The sequence below is a fragment of the Argopecten irradians genome, chromosome 1 (genome assembly GCF_041381155.1).
Source record: "Argopecten irradians isolate NY chromosome 1, Ai_NY, whole genome shotgun sequence".
NCBI lineage: Eukaryota > Metazoa > Mollusca > Bivalvia > Pectinida > Pectinidae > Argopecten > Argopecten irradians.
Genome location: NC_091134.1, coordinates 34,738,302 through 34,762,554, shown reverse-complemented (window position 1 = coordinate 34,762,554; position 24,253 = coordinate 34,738,302). Strand labels below are relative to the sequence as shown.

General features: G+C 34.5%; 1 pseudogene; it reads right to left on the bottom strand.

The window, feature by feature from the left end:
• Positions 1 to 598: 598 nt before the first annotated feature.
• On the bottom strand, positions 599 to 23,830 carry LOC138325387 (zinc finger MYM-type protein 3-like; annotated as a pseudogene).
• Positions 23,831 to 24,253: the final 423 nt, after the last annotated feature.

The following is a 24,253-nucleotide window of genomic DNA, read 5'->3' as shown; positions in this document are numbered from 1 at the left end:
GTGAATAAAGTACCAGGTATGAAAAGTATGTTACTCTAATTTTGTCCATTTGATATTTTCACCTTTGTTTTTTTTAATTAATCATTAATTAATTTGTTTTTTTAACAAAATGTTATACACAATCGTCAGGGACCGATTCATTTACAGGAAATATTCATTCATCAGTTTCAGCAATGTCTGTATGCATAGGGCAAAATGCCCCAACTTCAATATGACTTAGAAATGGGCCATGAGGAGGTGTTCAGGGCAGGGACATAATGGAATATACCTGGTGGAGTAAAAAATTATTCATTGATGTAATAAGAATGTACAATAAAGGATATACAATAAACAAAAAAGATTAATTAATAAATTGATCAATGGCAATGCATAGCAACTAGATGTAGAATATTTCAATTGAACCTTGATGAAATTATTGCAGTTTGAAACATTTAATTTTATGATAATTATATATAATGATATACATATCTGTCTATTTCAATGGCAGCATATAAACAACATTGATTCCAATAAACAAAATTGACAGCTCACGTGATTCATTTAGTCCGCTTTTTCATTTGAAATCACAAACATTGCAGTAAAAAATTTACAAAATTAATTTCTGGCACAGGGATAATTACTGCTTACACCGGTTTTTGACCTGGGTAATGTTTTTGAAACATAACAAAAATTTCACAGATATATGCTGTCATCTGGCCAGTATAATTGTGATGCCATGACAGTTTATGGGCATTTATGACATAAGAAATTCCCTGAAAAACGAATACATTTCAGACGTTTTCATCAACATCTTGGTGTCCTTTAAGTTCTCCCATCATCTACAAAACAGCCATAAGAAATGTGGTTGTGATTCCCTGAACAGATATTACATGTAGACTGGTTGTGTATGAAGCATGGCCTCCTGAATCTCACGAACCAATCGAGCACGATTTAACATCTTTATTCATGGCCTCGCTGGACAGATTCTGGGTCGAGTACCACACTGGACTGTCGGGGGACACAAGACCTCTCCGGCGTCAGGTAGAATGCATCATTACGATTCTTTATACTTTCAGGACTGTAAAAAAACAAAATACATCAATTAGTTCTAAAATTTTAAAGAATGATGTAATTTTGCATGACTAAAATATTTTATGTGCATACCACAAATTAATAGACATGAACATATTGTCGACCCTATACAATAATTCAATGTGTCGATAGCAAAGAAATCATGTGACCTTGGACTACTTAACCTTGACCTCTGTCTACAAGACTGTGATTTAAGGTGCCTAAAAACCAGAATGTGAAACAAAGTCAAGTGAACTTTTAACATATCTAATTTAACTTGATATGAGGTGTTTAATGTATAATGCTACTAACCATTTTGAGAGATAGAACTCGTATAACTTGACGGGACACCTGTAAAGGGTTGTCCAGATTCTCAGCCTGTTCGTACACTGGGACCTCGTCTTTAGTTTTCTTCTTTTGGTTCATGTCTGCTGAAACAAATAAGCCACATAAAAGTGATCCATTTAAATACACTAGACCTGTAAGGCAATGTCTTGCAATTACATTTGTATGCCGTTCTACCTCTCTTTTGAAACTATGGCAACCAAATGACATGTTTAAAATAGGACCATTGTATTTGCCATCTTTCACATCCAAACAATATTCTTACCACTGATCCATACACAGATTTCCAATTACCTTCATTGTGACATTTCATTTGGTTATTTAACAATATAAACAATTTAACATTTTATGTTTTGAAAACTATAAGAACCATATTTGTTATTCTTCAAAACTCTCATTCTATATTTGCATATTACAGAGTTAGCTGCCCTTGCAGAGTAGGTATTGATTGTGACGTGAAGTGATTGCGAGCATAACATCATACTTATCAGAAAAAACAACATGAAGTGCACCCACAAAATAAAAACGTCAAAATTGATACCTACCCCCAAGGGAGCTAACTCTGTAATATGCAAAGATGGAATATGACGATTTTTCAGCTAAATCACACAATGTTTAAATTCAGAAGACTCTGTTATGTCTCCATGGTAACTATTATTTGAAATATGTGATGAGTCAAACTGAAGCCTAGAGCAAACTGACCTGTGGCCTTGGTTGGGTTAGGACAGTAGTAACGTAGGTAGACTGTGCGACCAGTAGTGTTGTTCCTTCCGATCGGAGTTTTCTTCCAATGCTTCATGATATGTGTGAATGACAGTTTTATATGTTCATCAAACTTCTTTGAGCATGAAGAACTTGGTGTGTTGAAGAAGACGAGTGTATTTAGGAGTACATGTGGGGAGTGGGCTCCAAGCTGTTTACATTCCCATAAGTGTTCCTCCTCTATACGACACACCAACTGTCCTGTAAAACAAATTAATGGAACATTTGTCTCTGGTCTAGCTTTTTATATACCACCATCTGATATTCAAATCGCCTTTCTTCTGTGGTCCATCCATCCTGTTAATTAACAATTCTTGTTATCGCTATTTCTCAGAAAGTACAGAAAGGATCTGTCTTAAATTTCATTTGAAGATTTCCCTATGGCCCTTGTTGTGATTATAGCAATTTGTTACCAATCAGTCAAAACAACAAAAAGATGGTCAACAGGCCGCCATTCTAGGATTTTCATAGTTGAAGTTAGACTTTTACCGTTATTTTTCGGAAATAGCTGAAGATCTGTCCCAAATTTCATATTTAGATTTCCCTAGTATACTAGTTGTGCATATTGCATTTTGGATCAATCTGTGAACATTTTCACTGACAGGCTGCCATCTTGGATTTTGATAAGATATGCGATGTCAGACTCAGCCATGTGACCAAGGTGGAGGACTAGAGGTAAAATGTCAAACACCTTTGTCACATGCACTTGGTCACTTCAGCAGATGCTAGTGACAGAATAACTAACAACTTGGTAACTTCAGCCAGATGCTAGTGGCAGAATAACTAACAACTTGGTCACTTCAGCCAGATGCTAGTGGCAGAATAACTAACAACTTGGTCACTTCAGCCAGATGCTAGTGGTAGAATAACTAACAACTTGGTCACTTCAGCCAGATGCTAGTGGCAGAAGAATAAACTAACAACTTGGTCACTTCAGCCAGATGCTAAGTTGGCAGAATAACTAACAACTTGGTCACTTCAGCCAGATGCTAGTGGTAGAATAACTAACAACTTGGTCACTTCAGCCAGATGCTAGTGGTAGAATAACTAACAACTTGGTCACTTCAGCCAGAGATGAAGAGTCAGGTGTTAGAATGTCACCTTATAAACAATGGAAAAACCGATTACGTTCAGTCACCTAGTCACCTACCTGCTGTGTTGATCTTAGGTTCGTATCTATTGAGGACTTCATTAAGACATTCCGTGAATTTTTCGTAATACACGTCTGTGAAGATGTTGTCAATCCGACTATTCTCAAAGAGGTACTGCTGAATTCCTGTAAAACACATACATACATTTCAAAGATACAGTGAAACATGTGTAGAATGAACACATTTACAACAAATTTATGGTTATAACCTAGTACTTTTCATTCCCAACCAATGTTTTCTCTAATATATTTGTAATATATTTAAAAGTTCTATACTTATAAAGATGTGATTGTGCTGGTACCTAGAAGTTCGTTATAACCATGTTTTACACCCCTTTCACAGGTTGTCACTGTAGACAAACACAATCCCCACAGAGATCATTTTTTAATTCTAAAACTTAAATTACAGCACTATTTCCTTCTTGTTAATGATCATTTTTAAACTCTAGAATGTTCCTTTCTATTTTTTTACTCTTTAACTATCCAGCATAAACAAACAAATGTCAGTATGCATTTACATAATGATTGTATACTGAAATAAAACAGAATGGTGGACCATGAAACTACAATTTGTACTTCTTCTGTAACCATTTTTTTTCATAAAAACTTTCCCTGGACTACAGAACAGCTTACCTAGACAGAGATAATATATACTGTCAGGAGCGTACTCATCCCCATTTGGTTTTCGGACCTCCTTTACAAACAAACACAGGGAATAGTTCAGTTCATCTGCAGAACAGCCCATCATATCTGTTTTGAACAGCTTGAGTTTGCCAGAGCCTTGATTAGATACTTTCTCCAGCTGGGCGTTTTTTTAAAACCACCCCAGTGTTTCCATGCATTTACTCCATATGTGTACTTGAGGTACATGTTGGCATCCGGAGGGATTTCGGGAACTTCCGGTTCAATGGCCGGCTCGGACTCCATTTTCTCCTCCTGTTCCAGTGGATGCACAACCTTTTGGCGTTTGCTCTTGCGGTTTCCTCTTGACCCTGACCTCTTAGGGCCACGACCTCTTGACCTTGTCTCCCTTGCTGGTACAAGTTCCTCCTCTTCTTCTTCCTGGGGAGCAGGTGGAGGGGGATCTATAAATTACAAAGAGCATTATTATAATCATAAGTTTTGCCTTTCATTTTGTTATTGTATTGAATATTTGGATTATTTTCAAGACAATGAATAATTAGGGTGTTACACATTTTAGAAAAACTTTTCCAAAAGTTTTTATAGAACACCTTATTTTACTGTTAAAATTAGCACACAGAAAATTAACCTTTGAGCTGGTGCAATATATTTTAGGTTCATACATGTATATGGTCAGCATTTAGCATTTTTTTTAAAGATAAATTTATTATTTCAATTATAAAGTAGGTACAATAAACTTTGAGAATAGAATATATTTACAATAGAGAATCTTACATAGAAGGCTATGCAATATGAATTTAATCAAACAACTTCAATAATTTGATATGCAACAAGCTTTACACGAGTTGCATTTCAAATTGTTTGATAAAATTTCAGTTCGTAGTATGTAGGGGCCAGTGTAAGATTCTGTTATCACATAACTAACGTAATGGAATGGAAAAATAAGACAGACGAAAGGAAAAATAAGACAGACGAAATTCGGATAGGATGTGACATTTTCATCTTCCAAACCTATCACCAAGGATGTCACATACTGACTATGATCTCAAAACTACCTTTGATGTCATAATAGTGTTATTATACAGTCATGTTCCCTTACAACATTTATGACATGGCGTATGACATGACTGAACAGGCCAGTTATGTGATAAAAACATATACAAAACAGCATGCACAAACAAAACTGAACAGGTCTACTTTACTACAAACTTTATTCATACAAAACTGGCATGAATATCAAAAACAAATAACTGAATAGAAAATCAATCAAAACGACAGTTTGTTAAATGTCATACAGTAAAACACGGTTATAACGAACATGCTTTCAACCAATTCATGGTTAACATAGAAATTTTAATTCCCCTCTTCAATATTCTTGTAAGATTCTATAATAAGTGTATAACGAAGTATGCTTATAACGAAGTGATTTTGTTGGTCCCTAGTGCTTCGTTATAACCGTGTTTTACTGTAAAAGGCTTGTAAGCATTTTCAAATCACCGCATTAGAACAAATAAGCGCCCCATCCCTATAAGTCCCCTTCTTCCTATTTGAGACCCAAATTTCACTGACTTCACTTTCACTGAAACATTTCCTTATTTGATTTCTTTTTGCAAATTGATTTATGGGTTACTTTGAGTTTTAATTTGACGGAAGGCTAGTCCATATTTGGTTCTATTCAGCCCCCCTCCCCTTTTTTTCCAATTTTTAAGTACACTGGGGACTTATTGCAAGGCACTTATTGGGTTGCATTTGGTAATAGAAGCTAAGATCAATGCTATTTGAAGACTTAGTTATTGAAATTTCATATGAAGATTGCACTGACAATATACTAGTATATATACAAGTTTTTATTACGAAGCAACCTCAAATAAAACCAGTTGTTATATAAAGTTTTCTAATTCCATCATCATTCTTTGGTCAAAGAGCAGTATTTTATTCTTGTTATAAATACAAAATCTCCTAAAAGAAGATGGAGATGTAACGAGGCTGAACTATATGTCAAAAGAGTTGGTTTCCAATCTGCCAAAAGTAAAAGTATTAATATCAACAAAGGAAGCCCAACACGTTAATTTTGAACAGTGAACTTTGAATGAAAATGGACCTACCTTAATTGAGACAATAGTATATTTAGCTATAATAGATGCTATACTGGTGAATAGCCTATACAAATGAGACTATCTGATGAATTATAGTCTTATGAATGTATTGAACCTGGATAAGCTCTTTCTTCATGTAGGCTAAATTTAGTGACAAAATGCAGGTCAAAGTAGCCTAAATTTGGTACTTGACGCTTTTTAGCTGTTTGGACAAGGGAAAGCAGGACCAGCAGCGAGTACCTGGAAACTGCTCCAAATTTTATTCAAATTCACAACCCAGTGGTTGAAGCTTGTGTCAGGACATCTTAACCTCTCAGCCATCGTGGCTCCACAGATACCTAGTTTTGGTATAAATATGCTTGTGACTATAAACTAATGCTCTATGTCAACCATCTTGCTTTTATTGATTTTGACTCAAACTTAGTATACAGTACCCATATGAGGAATATCTGAGACACTTTTAATGAATATCAATTCAAATCACACCATCCATGAATGAAAGTGAGGACTCAACAAAACTATTGAAATAATTAATTAAGCTTACACTAGTACTTATGCAATTATAGAATAAGATGGAATTTTAACTGAATTATTCATAAAAAAGTTTTAATCAAATGTCACAGTGTCCTATCCTATCCTAAAATCTTCTAATGGACATCAAACTTTTTATGTAACATACCAAACTATTTCCTTTTTGTTCTCGGTAGCAGACAAACTATTGAAAGCTTAACAATACTTAATACCGAGGTACCGATGCCACATTACCTTACAAATATTTTGTTCAAGAAAATTATGTTAATTATTTTATGAGAATAATTATTTTTCCTTAAGAGACTGTTTGCAATTTTAAAGCAGTAGTACTTTAGTAATAGTCCTTCGTCACATTGAGAGTGCTTCCTATCCTTCTCAAAGAGCAATTACAATTTTTTTGCAAGTCCAATGTGCATTAAATATAGGTGCACTATCTGTCCAGAGAAAGTTGTAATTTCCTCTTCCTAGATGTGGCGTCAGTGTAAAGTCTCTCTAGGATCAACGCTAACTCTTCTGCTGTTACCTTTACCATGTCTAGCTTCATCCCATAATCAGAGTATCAGTCTGACAAGAAATCATGAAGCAAACATTTTCATAATATTCAAGAACAAAATGCCTACAGTGAATACATGTATAGAGGTTTTGTAGGATATTTCTGAATCCAGTATAAGCATTAAATATGTAATAAAGCAATAAAAAGTCAAAATGTATCCCGCATTGTCAACGAGCTATTAGTTAATACATTAGTATTGAACCTTGCCCCAGTTTCATCAAATGAATGTTCTTTGACTTAGAGGAAATTCCTTAACTTGGAATTGTACATAGGAAAACATCACAGAAGTAACAGAAAAGGGGAAAATCTTACATCATGCATGGAACTTTCCTTAAACACTGTTACGCTTTCATATGTACTTTTGAATGCCAATCCAATAATGTTTATTTATCTATTTATGAGTTTCGCTTTTATGTAGTTGATTATATTTTACAGTATCACGAAATGTTGTCATAAGTTACTTGTGGTTTGGGTGGGTATTTACATGATGAAAGTACAAGTATAATTAACTGGTACTTGTTAATAATACATGCTTTATAAAAAATGCTAAAAACTTAACGTTCAGGGTATGTGCACCCATAAAGTTATGTATGCTTTGTGAAATGGTAACCTGGTTGACTGTGTCTTTTTCTTCAAGCCTCTCCGTCGTTTTGTCTGAAGGTCTGGTTTGCTCATGGAATTAATAACACCATTAGCTCTTCGGAATTCTGGATCCTTCACAATGTCTATATCTGTGCGACCGATGTGCCAAAAGTATCGTTTTAAAGAACTTCTCATGTTTAGCATGGACAGTTTCTGGTAGCTCTGTTTTTTGTCTGTGTAGAATAACTCGAGTGCCATCGCTAGATCTGCAGTAGATATGACTGACAAGTCTTCACACATATCTGTCTGTTTACACCAATCTGCAAACAAATGGACGCCAACTAGAATAAATATGAACCAGTTATTTTTTAATTTCTAAATGAATTTTTATTACTATTGTCTAAAAATCCTTTACAATTAGATTATACATAGAGAACTGATGACCATCAGGAGGACTCCATTCATGTAAAGAATAATCTTTGCAGCAGATACATGGAGCAGATCAAAATTAATGAAAATTGGTTGAAAGTAACAGTGGCTATGGCCCCCAAATTCAGAACTGAAAGTTAGGCTCCAGCAATCACAATGATCAAACTTTAAAATCACAAGTCAAACTCTATTAGCACATCTTTCACAACTAATTGTGGGAAGACAGACAGAATGGATTCTGGGCTCTAGTAAACATTGACATATAACATTAACTATATTTTACAGTTAAGAAATTATTGCTTTTTATGATTGCAATACCTGGAGTTAAGAAATCAAAATGTTTTGATATACTTTTGAATTTGTATTGTATCATGATCCAAAACATACGAGTACCTTTCAAGTATCGAACACTTCGTCTTGTACAGCTCATTGTATTGGCAGAGAATTCTCCATGTGAGTTTGGTGACTGTTTAACACTGGATTTCTGCTTAAAACTTTCTTCCTTCTTAAGTGGGAGGTACACTGTAGTTGAAGGTTCTCTTATATCTATTTTGAAACAGCATTCTGTTTCACTTTTAGTTTGAAAGTCAAGCATTTGTTTGCATTCTTGATCGCTCTTATCGTTGACCTCAAAGTGTGAAGACTCAATCATACTGGAATCACTAGTGTCTTTTCCTTTGATGTTTGAACTTCCTTTTTTATTTGGATTCTGGGCATCAAGAATCATCTGATTGCGTAGGTTCTGTAGCTGTGGGTGTATAGATACGAGTGAATAGTCTGTCTGGGTAGGAACTACTGGCCTCGGTAAGAAGTGGACAAACTTGTCCACCTCATCCTCTAGTACCGAACTCCTGGCTTCAAAGGCCTCTGTTTCTGCTGTATCAGTTTCCGAATCAAAGGATGGCATCAGTACATAACGGTACTCTTCTGAACTTGCTTCCATTTCAAGGACACATTCCTCACTGTGCTGGTCAAAATCCATGTCCATGTCCAATGTCTGGACATTCGAATTCATCTTACACATATTCCAGGTGTGACAGTCCTGGTTCATCATGTCCTTTCTATCTGATAATGATATCTGAACACCTTTTACATATTCCATATCTGGAGTTTCAAAGAAAAACTCAAAGGAAATTTCCTCAGAGCTCTCAGCTTGCACATGTTTGCTTAAATTTCTTGTGACATCTTGTAAGTCTTTCTTTCTAGACTCAGAAGTTACTTCTTCAATTTGTAGACATAGATTTTTAACATTGCTTTGATTACTATTGTTAGAGGTATTTTCATTACAATCCATAGCTTTTACCATCGAGACATTTCCTTTTGATAATTCTGAGAAAGTTTCTATATTTTCAAAATGTTTGTTCTTGGGTGATCTTGAGTTGATCTTCTCTGAGCTTTTTCTTCTTCGACCTTTACCTAGTAAGTTGGAGGATTGGCAGGAAAGTTAAATTGCAACTAACGCATCATTTTCTACTATTTTTGAAAACCAGTTTTGAATTCAACCTGATGAAACATATAACAAGACATATTGTGTAAAAGAATGCACTTCTTTGTTTCTGATTAATATTAAGTGATGATAGGTGAACAGTTATATAGTCAGTCCTGTCTATAAAGGATAACAACGAGATATCGCAAAAATGGCCTTTATAGACAGGTGTCCTATGTATACAGGCAAATTATATAGTAAATTGCACCTAATGGGGCCGTAGAGGAACTTGTCCTTAAAAGACAAGTGTCCTTTATACAGAGTTATCCTTTATATCAGGTTTTACTACAGCTTAAACTATAGCTGGTGAAATAATTTCAGACCAGCATTCAAGGAAGCAGTCTGCTAAATAATGGCTTCTGCAGTTGTAATATTAATCATAATGTATTAAAAATATGCTCCATCCTGACAAATGGTATTTTTTCACTATCAAAAACAGGAGCAGACAATTTAGTATTTTACTTCAGTTACAAAAGTTACTTGCTTTACACCATTACCACCATTGAAAACTTTGAGCTTCTAATTTTACTTCAAGTTAAAAATAAAAATAATTAATTGCATCCCAAAAAAATTCTGTGTCACTATATCCTATATGGAATAAAGTACTGATTGCGCATGGACCAAAAAAAATAAAATATTTTATATTATTTTTTGTGTTAATTAGACATATATAATACATGATTAAACACCAATTATAATTCAAATGATGAATATCATTTATGCTCTGTCGGCAGTGGAGCATCTTTAATGAAAACTATCAAAGATTGGTTCTCCTGTATATATAATATGCTTAATATTCCTAATACCACAACCATTTATTTTTACTGGGATAATCATGAGAATTAACAATATTTAGTGGTTCAACAACTTATTCAAATGTATGCAAAATGTGAAATTGCTTTCTTTCTTAGGGTTAAGAAATTAAATTCAAACTTTGCTGAACTCGTAAACATCGGGGCATGATACTTAGACATACCAACATAAATAATATCATATCAATTCTCTGTATTTGAATTTACAAAATAACATTGATCACACGAAAATTCAAACATTAGCAACAGTTTACACAATTCTCCCATGAGTTTAAATCCGTCTCTCTAGTCCTGTAGCCAACTCTGTTTGCGCTCTTCTAAGAAGTGAAGTATTCTCAGAAGATCTTCCACCTCAAAGATGGAAAAGCTTCCAGAAGCAGAAAAGCTTCAAATATAGTGATCAGAAGTAGTCTTCTAGAAGTAGAAGAGAGCAAATCAAGTTTAGACTCTGTTGATGCTGGGTGCAGAAGCAGAATGGAGAATTAAGATAAACATATTGACAAGCGACACATCTGACATATACCCGGGTAAACTAAAGCTACACTTTGACACGAACTTGCTAGGACACACAATGCCTACCTGTGTTTACAGGTACAGGGTCTATAGAACTCTCTAGGTCCATCACAGGTTCAGAGGTCATCTCTGTAGCCATACGCAGCGCCATCTGCAGCATGTCTTCGCCAAACTCTCCGTTAGATTGGCCAGGTGCTGGTGTGACTTCGGGGACCGGATCAGGGATGGGAGATGGCGAGTTGGACAGGGTGTCTCCATCACCAGTTAACATTTCTGTCACATTAAGAGAACAAATAATTATATATCATCATTCATCAACCTGTATTATATTTCAAACTACTGTATCTGGGCCCAGTTTCACAAATATTCCTTAAAGTTAAGGACTTCCTTAACTTAAAATTTCCCATAGGAAAGCATTACATATTTTAAGGTAGGCTCCTTAACTTAAGGGTTTTTTCTTAACTTCTGTAATTCTTTCCTATGGGGAATTTTAGTTAAGAAATTCCATAAAGTTAAGGATGGTTGCGTCATTTTGTAGAGAGAAAATTTCGTGATTTCTTACTTGCAGGGAGAATTTTTTTCACACAACGTCACCTTTTAACATTAATAATTCATACAGATTTTCTTGCTTGTCATTGTTTCAATTTTATTTGTGGGCATTCAATTTTTCAGAATTTAAGTTGATTGAAAAAATGTAGCAAAATTCCCCCACAAATAAAGCAACTTACACAAGGAGATTTCAATTTCAAAATGTTTAATTGACAGTTTGTATCTGAAAATTCAATATTACATTTACCATATCTGTATTATCTCATTATAGCTTTCTTTTATGTGAAATATATAAAGTTTGGTTCTAAATGGCAATTTTCTGTGCAATTTTAAGTTTGGGGCTGAATGATCTTAGTGAGTTGTTGAGGGACCCTTAAACTAAAACCATTCAGTTTAAAAACATTAAAGCTTTATACCTGCATATATATGTTTAAGAAATTGCTAAAATTTTTCTGTCATGAAGAAAATTAGTCTTCATGTTGAGAAATACTTACTAGATGCAGGTAATATATCCTCATTTTCAGTGTCAGAGTCAGATTCGGGATCTGCGACGGCTACGGCCTCGGCCATCATCAGCAGCTCGGCTTCCAGTGGATCGGACGGAATTCTCTCCTGGATTTCCTGCTCACAAAAGTTTAGAGTAATACAGAAACAGAGGAAGGACTACTGTAAAAAAACTTATTTTAGCGTAATAATTTGATAGTGCTGTGATGAATTTGACCTTTCGTAAGTTTAGGGACTCCATAAAGCATTGACAGTCAACAGATAAATAAATAACTCTATTTATAAAATATCTCTCTTTATCCCATAATTTGTCCATTCAGCAATGTCAGATGGCCATGTCATAAATATCGTAAAACACATGTGTAATAACACTATTGGGACATCACAGGTAATAATGATGTCATAATTAAAATATGATGTCACATAGGTAATAATGACGTCATAATCAAAATATGATGTCACACAGGTGATAATGACATCATAATCAAAATATGATGTCACACAATGCTCTATGTAACCTTACAGCACTGACCTTTATGTGTTTAAATATACTGCTGGATGACTTCTTAGTGGTTGGGATGAAGCAGGGTACAGGAATAGGGACGGGGATGGGGAGGGGCACAGGTGTGTACTGTGTGTACATCATCATCGGTACTGGGATGTAGTAGGGAATCGGTATCGGGATCACCATCTGTTTGGGGGCACTTTCATCTACAATATCAAAATAACACATAGCATTCATTATTCTGAAGCTAACTAAAAGGAAAGTGTTCTAATTTCAATTCAGTTTCAGCATTAAAAAAACGTAAGTTTCCATTTCCAAGTCAGTTTCAGTACTGATTATTTATGAAAGTTTATTACAGTACAATATAGAAAAGAAAGTCGAACTTTAATAGTTAAAATCTTAAAACAAGAAGCCCAAGGGCCTTGCAAGTCATATGGGCCCTTAAAAATTCTTGATTTTATTAAATTACATCATATTAATATAATGTATAATATGAGATTTACAAATATTTAAAACAATGGAGTCCAAGTACGATAAGATGTTTTGAAACATAGCTAGTCTACAGTTGGTGGAAATCTTTTTTTTTTTTTTGTGAAAATATTAATCGAATTTCACATGAAATTTAAGAAGTAAGTGTAAGGCTGATGATGTATACCTTGGTCTAAACTATAACTTACCTGTCTGTGTCTCTTTAGTCTGTGTGTGGGGCCTACAGGATGTGGCCTTGGTCTGTACAAAGGGTTTACACAACAGTGATTTGTTCTTGACCGTTTTTGGTGGCGGCGGTTGGATGATGATCTGTTGTGGAGGCGTCTGCATGGAAGTATTTGTCACAGACGACTGTTGGGTGGAATTAAAGTTGTTTATTTTACGTTCAATTTAGTATTTAATATAATTATCTGAAAATATTTTCCTAATAAAAGATATTGTACCTTTTATACACATATAGCTTGAGTTGTTAGATTTCTTTCCATCAGACACAAAGAGCGAGTCTGTCAAATCTAATGTCTAATGTCCATTTAAAGTGGGTTTTTTTCAGGAGTTTTTTTGTTGCTTTTTATTCTTATAACAATTTAGGACTTTGTATTATTTTATTGTTTCATACTTCCTACCAAGGGTAAATTTGGATTTAAATTTTCAAGTACACATCATAGATTGATTTTAGACAGTCAAAGGGCAGAGTTATGTGGGGAGTTAACCAGTAACTATGAGATGATACAAACCCTTGGCTGGCTCTGACTGTTAGTTAGGGCTGGCATCTGATTGCTTCTAACAGTCTGTTGTTGAGATCCTGAAATGTAACACACAGCATTTTTGAATTTTGGTCGAAGTTCTATTATCGAATACCAGCTAATTTATTATGATAATCTGGATAAAATGACATGTATCATCTTGTTAATAAGTTGTTTTTTTTCTGCTTACATAGAATACTATTTAATTCTATTCTACAATTGAAATTATTTTCATTCAAATTTGACCCCAATTTTCAATTAAGTAATGAATATTATCTTGGTATATAGATAAAGTATACATGTATAAGGCTACAAAACTAACAAATCTGTGTGTCAATGAACACTTTACAATATCTTATATCTCATATCTTATTATTAACAGAAGTCATAAATAGGCATAAGCTGTATTTTCATTTGTTATTTAACTATAATCACATCATATTCGACCCATTAACACCCCGTCCTTATAAATGTCCTCCCCCGTTTTTGTACACCATTAAGTACATGCATTATTACACAACACCATAAGCTGCAGCAGCATATTGAACTTTCCCCAAAATCAGAATTGTTGGTTGCACTCTCCCATTAACATATCATTATCTTACTATAATGTTTATGTATGAATTCCTATCTGTCACATCTCCAATAATCTCTACTATAATATCATGTATGAAAATCTATAACTTTCGTAACGTATCAGCTGTTGTGGATCTGATCTGCATTACCAATGATTTACATAATAGAATTTTCAAGAATAAGTACAAAGAAAGGTACATGAAATGTGACAAATACAGCTAAAAGCAGTTTTATTATAAGCATACAAATTAGTTGAAGCAACAGAAGAGGTCTCAAACATTTTTTTAAAAATTTGTCTGCTAATTACAAAGCTATCAGCTCTAGATTTAGACTGTGGAAATTAATATATAAGTTTTATTCACTCAAAAATATAATGTTTAGCTAACATGAAGTATCGACTTTGTATCCTGCATAGTGGTATGTAAAATGTACACTAAATATTTTGACATGAATTTTCTTGAAGATTCTCTATGAACATTTTCTGATGAATTGTGCTTGCATTTCAAAGAATTCTGTATTAATAATGGATTTGTCTCTGTATTTTTTTTATATTTTCTTTTCTGCAAATTCCTATTTTTTAGCAAATTTTAATTAAAAAGACAACAAGCTAAGCAACTTGATGAAGAAATTAAAACACAGGGGAAAAAAAGCTAAAAGACATAGACAGTTAGCACACACATCTAAAGCAAAATTAAATATTGTGATAACTAAGCAAAATGTAGGTAAACTAAACATAATCTTGTTCCAAAACAATACTATAACTATACACTGGAAGAATACATAGACACTGAACAGACAGGGGAATCTAGAGCAATAAACCCATACACATGTATCTATATATGGAAGTTTAGTTCTCTTTCAGATATAATCTGTCCTGCAATTTTTAGGAAATAAACATATATGCTACAAATATCTATTGTGTTGTGCAACATCATTGTTGTGGCTATTGTTATGCTACATCATACAGATAAAATTTATTATTCTAAAATAATGAATTATGAAAAGATAGTTATTGATAGATATTAATATTTTTTATTTGATTTTCAAGAAATTCTTAATATGAAAGACAAATCATCACTAGTATGTTAAAATACATTATTTGAAACAAGATTAGGTAATGATATATTCTACATGATATTAGAAAAATAGGCGCATGCATTTTGCATATGAAATACCTCGTGGTAATGGGGCATTTGGTTTTTTTAGCCTGGGTCTTGCTTGCATCTGTATAGCAAGACACACATTTTATCTATGAATGACTGAAACTTTAAAGTTGGATAATAGGCATGGTGCTGTTCTTCTTATCAATTTTTTACAGAAACCAAAATGAGATAATCATCAATTTCTTCTGAAATCTTTTGACTTCGTATTTTATATTACATGTACATATAATGAGATGGTGCGTAATTGATCATTATCTGGTAATCTGGTTTGGTGTTTTAAGAATTATTGTTTTCTAATTTGAAATTGAGCTTTAAGATTTTTATGTTTGTCCTTATTTACAGGTGATGAATATAACAATACTTTTTTGATAGATGGTTTGTAACACCCAACCTTAAGTTAAACCTAAAGCTTAAGAAAAAAGCATTAATTTTCAATGTTAACAAAAGTTTTGTTCTAATATCCAAATTCCTGGTTACCACACCAAATGTCAATTTACCTACCGATATTTATAGTCAAATATAGCAAGGACAACAAAAGGAGATGAGGTAATACTATCTATTTGGAAACAGGTATCTCTAATTGATGCTGACCATGTACCATAAAAAATTAAGATGTATTTACCTGCGATTTGTGTTGACAAGGAAACTACATTGGAGATGACTGGAACGTTTGCCTGTTTCTGCTGTGTTGTATTCGCTAAAATAAGGAATGAAAATGTATCTCTGTTACTATATTTTTAATGCTTTTGCTAGATCATATTTGTGATTCAAAAGTGAAACAATAATTTCAAGATACAGAATTCTGTAACAAAATGTGGTAAACTTGAATACTTTAGCAATCTCTATAACATCCAACAGATTTTTATTTTTGAATGTTTCGTAGACAATGATCGCCATAACCCCTGCATGTCTTCTCATCTTTTCAATATGTTGCCAAAGTATTTAAAATATCATTTAAACTGAATTTTAACTTTATCAACCAAAAATGATAACTTCTAAAACCTATAGAAGATTAAGAATGATATAGCCAGGCTTTGCATCTAACAATTTGTGAATTCTCAGTAATTAACTTAAATATTAGCTTTACAACAGTTCTGATGACTTCTAACCATAATCAGAGTCAACAAAGGTTGACTGTATATTTCTTTTGCTTCAGAAAACAAATTCTGGAATCAATGCCTTTTCTGGCTTTACAAAATGTAGCTGAAGTGTATACCTCTTGCAGATGCCCTAGTTGGAGTGTTTCTAGCTGGAGTCCTTGCAGGGGTGCTTTTCTGGTTCTGTGGCGCAGTGTTCATTATTGGTGTCTGAGATTTACCGGCACCTCCTGCAAACTGAGACTGGAATGTCATAACACACTGGTAGGAACAGAAGTTACGAACAGATGCATCACTCATGGTAAGATGGTACTGGGCCGGTACAAACTTTCTACACTGGTCACACACCACAGCCTGGTTGGACGTGGCCTGTAGGTTCACTCGGTACAGCGACAGACAGTTGAGAGAGAACAGAACAGCTGATATTTGTTGTTGGCGTCCACACGTTCGATCATGTCAAAGTTGCTCTTCTTGCAGTTACACCATGCACAAGACACCACCTTCTTGTTTAGTGTTTTGAATGTGTTGACACACATGAAGCTGCAGAACCGTTTCTGCTGACCTTCGAACTGTATGTACTGAGGTGCCATTCCCTCATTGTAGCAGTACACACCACAATTGTCACAGGTGTTCATGGTCAGTTTGTTTGCGTACTGAAAAGCTGAGAAGCAAGGATCACCACAAAGTCTGTTCATTTTCCCTTCCAGTTTTATCTCGTGCTTGACAGGTCCTGTTTTCCTACAAACAGCACATTGGAAGTTTCCTTTTGGTGGGACCTGTGACTTCTGAGGACGGTCGACACCTACAATTTCAACATCGTTAGACTTTGCCTCATACTTCTGCAGACAACCCTGGCTACAAAAATCCTTGAATAAGGCTTCCTTCCCAACTGGTGCTACAAAAGCATCAGAAATTTTAGTAACATCTTTCTGACAGTATTCACAGAGCTTCTGTCTCTTTTTGAATTCATTATAACACGGAGCTGAGCAGAACTGTTTGACATTGTCGTCCACCCTTGCACAAAACTTAGCCTTCGAAGCCTGCGGGACCGTTTGGCCGCAATAATTACAAGCTGCATTTAGCCCTGCCTGGAACTTTCCCAAGCAGTCCTCGCCACAAAAGTCCATACACTGCCAGTTGAGGAAAGGCTTGGATGTTTTCACATTCATCAGCTGACAAATGGAGCATGTCTTGTATCTCTCTTGACCTGGGGAAGGTACATTTGGAGGCGGAGCTTGTGCAGGGCTATCTGGCTTCTTGGTGACCTGGTTGTCGGTGGAAGCACGCAGGAACATGGTAGGGTTGGCCCGGAACTGTTTAAAGCATGTGTCATCACACAGATGCTTAACATCACCATTTCTCACGATGTTATATTTACACTTCCCAATCTGTAAACCAAAAATAAAGGTATTGGTATCATTTATCTTATCCATGGTAAGAGAATCTATCAAAATCTAGATTGGTAATATGGTAATTGAACCATGTGCTTTATATAGATATGTAAAAAAGAAGAAACACTAGGCTTCCTTGCTAGACCTTTCTGCCTTCCAAGGCGTCTTTAGGCGAATGGATGTTTAGTATCGTTTCATAGAATAAAACAATTATTGACTTTTTGTAGTTTAATACAAGGAATTGTTAAACCTTTGAAAGGTGATATTTCCCTCGGCCTTCAGCCTCGGGGAATATTACCTTTCTCAGGTTTAACAGTTCCTTGTATTAACCTACAAAAAGTCAATATTTGTATAATATGACGTCATCAATATACATGACATCATAAGTATACAACAGCTATGACGTCATAAAACAAAATCAGGAAATGACACAATCAAAGCATGACAAGTTATTGACTCGTGCCCTATCCAGGACTCGAACTCACGATCTACGGCACCCAATCGTCTAGCCAAACATACCTGCGCCTTTTACCACTGCGCCACATCCACATCCCCTAATATATATATATATATACAATGTATATATTTAAAGAAAACGGTACTTGTACAATTCAAATACATGTGCTGTAGATAGCACCATATGAACTTTAATTTCTAGAATATAAATGAATTGAAGTCAGAGAATACAGAAATGATAAAAATTACAGAGAAAGATAAACTGGGCAACATTCAATTTGATTAAAATGTAGATCCTTATTCTCACTTTGTTTTATAAAGGATCTGACAACATTCCATTAGGGGTCATGTCCTGGTGACCTTTCATTTGTCCAAAAACATAAATGTATTTGAACTGAAGTACAGGGAGTATAAGGGTCTTCAGAATGTGACCCTAATGGAATGTTGTCAGAACCTCTATGAAACAGAGCGATAAATTGGATTGGAGAACATTTTTCCATGAGCTTTGTATTTGCCTACCTGATAACTTCTTATTGCTTACCTTCTGACAGACTATACAGGTCTGAATTTTCGATGTACTCTTTGATTTACTCTCTCCACTTTTGGGTTCTTGCTTGATATCCTTCGATCCTGAGTGTTAAAGCAAAAGATCAGCCAATGAACTTAAAGCTACACTATACGTAACTATCAACAAAAAGTCAAGTTAGATTCGACCCCGATATTATAAGTATTTGTAGATGTAGTCAGAATTGAGTTATATCAAAGAATATTAATAATGATTTCTTAATAACTTTGGTAGAGCAGTTGTTGAAAGTCAATACTTGTAAACATGCCTTCATTTTAAACTGGTCCTCATATAAATTACTAATGATGTCGAACGGGAGTCAGAAAGTTCATGACCCATTCTCGGAAGAGTTCTGACAGACGTTACGTAGTTATGGTAGTCACACAACGTTCTTGGCAACAACGTTACAATGTCAGCTTACTTTGGCTTGTCTGACTAAATGGGAGCCACTTAGCCATGTTCAATATTTATTTGATATTTATCAAAAGTTAATGAATTATGATCACTCATCTTGACTTCGATTTAGTCCTGTCTCTACATGATTTACAACAAGATATTTTTCTCCGTTCTTGTAATGCATCAAAAAATAAAGTAAATACAGATATTGGAACTTTAAATGTATATATTTATGTTTTAAATAATTTGGTCACATTCAGAAACCACCATTTACATGTTGATTTACATCCTCAATATTCCTGAGTTTACTCTTACTGTTGTAATATCCAACCCTGGACTTTGGGAGGATTAGGCATATGACTTTTTAGTCTTTACCTTTTGATGTCAATGTTGGGGATCAAATCATAGCCGGCTATGTGAAATTAAAGGCTAAGGAATTAGCCAACACGCCACCAAATCCCCCAAGATGGAGGGATGATTACTATGATACAAAAACATAAACATCTTACCAGTTTCTTCCTTGACTTTGGTATCTAAGTTTTTCTTCTCTTCCTTCTTATCATCAAACTGCAAAACGAATATCAAGAGTTATTTGAAATATCTTTGCCATACAGATAGTATTTCATGATATACAAAACATAACTAGATTTCTACAAAATTGAAAATTCATTTATATAGACCTCCATTTGTGCATGTCTGAAAAGGAATTATTTGTGAATACAAACTTTATCTAAATATCATCTCAAGGCATAGATCATTACTGAAGCAATATGTGGACTACTGCATATACATAAATGTTCTTTCATTATAAAATACAACTAAAAATATGTTTGTAATTTCTTTATCATGAAATTTCGTCCCTTGATGACACTGTTTAATATCATCCTCAATATTCAAAGGCTTACTATATCACTGTCGTTATATCCATCCCATATCCATCCCTAAACTGCCTTCAGTTTTGCTATGACATATTCCAGGGTGGATATAATAACAGTGATAGTAACCCCTGTTGTACTGATTTATCACCTTTCAATAACTTACATTCTGTTCTGGCATGTCCACTCCTCCACTGACCGAAGCTATTTGCAGACACATTTCTCCATTTGATACTGCATCCTTGTTCTCATCTTTCACTTTCACCTCTTTGGCTTTGCTGTTGTCCTTAGACTGAACATCAATTATTTTAACATCGTCATCATCATCATCGTCATCATCTACTATAGGCTTTGTATCCTCTGGCTTTTCCTCCTGTTCCGTTTTTATCTTTTGTGCTTCTGCGGTGCTTTCATTTTGTTTGTTTCCATCCTCTTTCATTTCGACATCGTCATCTTTGATATCTATAACCTCTTTCTCATCTTCTTTTTCATCCGCTTCTATCATTTCAACATCATCGTCCCCATCTTTCTTTTCCTCTGCGACCTCCGTGACCTTTGAACTGTCCTCATCTTTCGGAGTGGAATCTTGGTCAACCTCCATCACCTCGCTATCATCCACCATCTCCGCGTTTCCGGTGACAGAACCAATCTGCAGCTGGATATCCCCGGTAGAATCTTCATCTTCATTAGGTTTTGACTGATTAAATTTTTCTTCATTGCCTGAATTGTTTTCAGAATTTTCCATTAATTCTGAACTTTCCTGGTTTTCAGAATCAGCCAACAACTTATCTTCAGCCACATTATCTTGGTCTTCTTGTTTTCCATCTTCTGCATTGGCTTTTAAACTTTCTTCATCTGCAAGTAATTTATCATCATCCTCATCCAACTGCATTCTTGTGCGTTTTTCTTCGGTCTCAGCATCATCATTTTTATCTACCTCATTGTCTTCATGCATTGGTTGACTTTCTGTTTGACTTTGACCATTTTCTGTTAAACTTACACCTTCAGCACCTTCGACGTTTTCATTATTATTAGTCTCTGTAACTAAATCATCTGATAAAGGAGAGCCCTCCTCTACATGTGAATCTTCTACCATCAGGTTAAATGACTCGTCTACTTCTGGAGGGTCTTCTACTGGTTCTTTTGGCACAGGTGAGTTGTCCACTACTGGTGAATCCATTGCGTCTGCTGCAACAGGTAACTTCTCAACTGTGGATGGTTCTTCTACACCTGGTGTATCCTGCACCTCCGATGATTCATCTTCATTTATTTTATTCTGTAAAAATGATGTACTATCTTCATTAGGTGTATCCCTTACCGCTAGCACTGATACATCATCTACAGCTATTGATTCCTCTACTGTTGATGAAACTCCTGCAATGAGTGTATCCTCTACTGCTAATGAATCTACAACATTTGGTGTATCCTCTACTGCTGATGAATTGACTACCCCAGGTGTATCTTCTACTGCTGATGAATTGACTATCGCAGGTGTATCCTCTACTGCTGATGAATTGACTACCGTAGGTGTATCCTCTACTGCTGAGGGTTCCTCCTCAAAAGCTGCATCATATACTGTTGATGACAATTTTGGAACCTCTAATTCATCCCCCATTTGATTGTCATTATCTTCAGCACTAGTTGTCTCCTTTTGATTTTCTTCTTCTTTATCTTCAGACTCCTCCGTTTGTTCCTGACTTGCATCTGCATTAGCAGTTTCCTTGTCTAAATTCTGGTCCATGGTTTCTTCTAAAACATAATAATATAATTTGAAGTAAATGGGATTGCTTTATATTTATTTCCTTATTCACAAAGCACTACTAATGTCTGATATTTGGTCACCCGAGTAGGACTTTTATAATAACTTTCACCCAATCGAAGCATAATGACATCATTATATACATAAGATAGATATTTAAGTTTTTTCTTTTTCTTCATATTGAAAAAAAAATTATGTTAAAGCTGACAATGCAAGTTAAAAAACTATCATAATGAGATAAAAAAATAATTACTTGTATTTCATTAATCCTTTATAAGACATTCCCCTGTGAAGGATAAACATTTTTGTTTTACATTCCGATACGTTCACCGACCCCAAATATTAAAGTATTTTGGACGTATTTTGGGACCTTAGAGTTGACAAAAGTAAATTCATATATTACTTCAATGAAACCTTGTCAGGTGAGTGCAGTATTTGTTTTCAGTTTGACAATGTTATTTGCAATATCAAGAAATGTGTTTATGACACATGATATATTTAGAATGGCACATGTGTGTCAAATTCCGTGCTTTATATAGAGGAAGGGGGGGTGTTGCCCAATGAAGGTAACTAAACAGAGCAAAAGAAAATGGCTACCACTTCCTTTGATACAACATACTGTCATAACTGGGGAACGTCTCAGAAACAATTTTCGAAAAAAAAAATCATTAATTTTTTATTTCAAATGTATGTTTTTTAACTTGCATTGTCAGCTTTAAATACGGATTTGATACATATTTTAGAGCCTGTTTAATCAAAATCTGAGTTGAATTACTTGTTGTCACTTATTCCAGATTTAAGATAACTAGATTCACACAATATTCATCAAGACATTTACAAACCTGTATTTTCAGCTTGTCCATCCTCTTCCTGGTATTCCTATGCAAATATATCAAAATATAGGGCCATGAAAAAAAAATCATATTGCATGATAAAGTCCTAAATGTCTCTAAATTATTTTAATGTTTCAATCCTTCATAGAACAGAAAATATTTTCCAACAATCTTTGTAGAAGTTGATTTTTAATCTGATATAAATATTTGCTTTTGAATGTAGTTGTGATTGTAAAATTTGTTATGCGTAGTATAAGTTCAAATAATAGAATCGTTATACTCATTATGCAATGAATATACTATCTGAAAACATCCATCAAATGAGTAATTTAAAATATACTGATTTCATTATTGTCAATTTTTTTCCAGTTGTTATCAATGTTTATTAATATTGAGGAAAATATATTATAATTAAACAATTGAAAAAAAAATATTAAAAAATGCTGATTAAATTAATACAAATAATGATTCACTTCCATAATTATATTTTATCGAATTTAATTAACTCAAATTTCAACTCACCGGTGCTTGACTCTCATATCACCATAAAAAAATAGTTTATGATTATTTTTACAATATTTATAGTCAGAGAACTTCGCTTAATCGTTCTAGAGTTACCCCCCTTGCGGATGGATAGCGCTTCATAACTATATATTAACCGATTATCATAGACATAAATATTTGATGCCAAAGCAATTAGTTTCTAAAACATTTCAACTTAAAGATTACTTTTGTTAACTATACCTTTAAGTGATCAAGAGGTGTGTCTTTGTTATCGTTGGGAGAACTCTCGGATGCAGGCCCCGCTTCACTCATTGCCGCGACTTTTTAAATGGCGTTTTTAGAATGCTTGTCACTTTGAATTACCAAAATAAATCACGAATAAGTGACGCTGTTACATGAAAGATGTATCAGTCATTAATATGAAGCCGGTATTATGATACAAGCATCACATCTAGACAACATGGGATCCACTCGTGAAGGCCCTTTGATTGTCCCTCAACCTCGTTTTCAGATCTTGCATCCAGCGCAAAGGCGACCTGGCACTAATATATTACTCAGTATACCAAAAGTAAAATATTAATAAAATGAAGAAAATTGTCTGTTCTGCTTGCATTCTATGAAAATGTATTAAATAGTGAAATAAATTAAAAAAACTATCAACTTTCCATGATACTTAATGAAGTTTTAATGTATTTTATTTAAGGAGATTCTAAGAAATGAAACGGATCCGGGCTTGATTTATTTCTTGAAGAGGCCATGAAGAAGGGTCGCGGGACGTTTCGTCCCATTACAACTCCGTTGATTTTTGAGGTTCCAAAGATCGTTTTCCAGTTTTCCGTTCCCAAAGACGATTATTTATTTGGAGTATAACAGTTAGACACATGCTTATTATGATGA